We start from the raw sequence: 1,697 nt of genomic DNA on the forward strand, positions 1-1,697 counted from the left end.
AGAAAAGATTCTACCATGTAGCTAGGCCTGGAGCCCCACTCTGTTGTGTGGATTGAAAAGGTACAGCAGTTACCATCGTAACTCACAAATCAACCTCAAGTTTCTCCTGGAGGATGTGTGCACTCAGACCATGGGCAGGCTGTAGGGCATAAGGAGCAGCTGCCTGTGTCCTCTACACCTGGGGAAAGTCTTAAACATAGCTTCTTGGCATCTGGCTGTTCTGAGTTAGTTACCATTCTGGCAACTGCTTAGAATGGCTATACGACCAGAAGAACAACTATAATCTTAAGAGGATTAAATGACCTGGAAAGGCCAAAAAAAAAAAAAAAAGTCCCAGGAAACAATTGAACTAAGAATATGGAGAAAATCAACTTCTAGAGACAACTGTCCTACTTATCTATGATTTAGAAAAGCAATCTTGGCAATTGGTTATAGCATTATACCTAACTGGGGAGGCATTCCAGAGACACAGGCAAGGTCAGAAAGGAAAAAAAAAAAAAAAAAAAAACAGTCCACTTTTCTCTTGAGTCAAATTTTCTGCACCATTGAGAAAGATTAATAATGTACCCAGAAAGCATGTTAAACTGTTATTTCCTACTAAAACAAATATAAATACGTTTTGGAAACAAAGAACAAAATTTTCACATTTTCCAAGACTTCCATACATGAGTGGCTTCTAGTAGGTTCCTAACCACTAATGTCAGTCAATATTATATTTGCTACTGCCCTCAGCAGGATGCCCTTGATGGAAAAAGTTTCAAATGCATGGACAGAGGACTGGGTAAAGAGAATGTAGTATATATATACACAACGGAATTTCAAATATCTGTAAAAAAAAATGAAACCATGACATTTGCCAGCAAATGGATAAAAGTAAAAATCATTGTGTTAAATGAGATAAACCATACTAGAAAAACAAAGAACTGGCTATTTTCTCTTATTTGTAGAAACCAGATTTAAATTGGTTGTGTGTGTGTATGTGTGTGTGTGTGTGTGTGTATGTGTGTGTGTGTGTGTGTGTATTTCACAAAGCTAGAAGGAAGAGCATAAGAGTGTAGGAAGAAATCTTGAAACAGAGAGGATAATGGGGAATGTGTAATAAGAAATCAGAAAGGGAGATTCACAGGGATGAAAGGGAATGAGCTAGAGAGCAAGAGGGAGTGCAAGGGATGGACCAATGAGTATAGGGACACATATGTATGGTGATGCCCTAGTTGAAGCTGTTACCTTGTATGATAATATAAAAATAGTAAGATAAAAATAGAATGGTGCCGGGCGTGGTGGCACACACCTTTAATCCCAGCACTTGGGAGGCAGAGGTAGGCGGATTTCTGAGTTCGAGGCCAGCCTGGTCGACAAAGTGAGTTCCAGGACAGCCAGGGCTACACAGAGAAACCCTGTCTCGAAAAACAAAAAACAAAAAACAAACAAACAAACAGACAAACAAAACAACAACAAAAAAGTGAATGGCTTTAGGAAATGACAAGCGTTGGGAAAAAGGGCTGGGTGTCAGCTCTGTTTGAGATGACTCTGCTTTGAGTTAAACCAGAAGAATGAGCTATAACTCTCTCAAAGAAGAGGCAAGAAAACCAAGAGCTGGGGGCTGGTGAGATGGCTCAGTGGGTAAGAGCACCCGACTGTTCTTCCAAAGGTCTGGAGTTCAAATCCCAGCAACCACATGGTGGCTCACAACCATC

The sequence above is a fragment of the Mus caroli genome, chromosome 16 (genome assembly GCF_900094665.2).
Source record: "Mus caroli chromosome 16, CAROLI_EIJ_v1.1, whole genome shotgun sequence".
Lineage (NCBI taxonomy): Eukaryota > Metazoa > Chordata > Mammalia > Rodentia > Muridae > Mus > Mus caroli.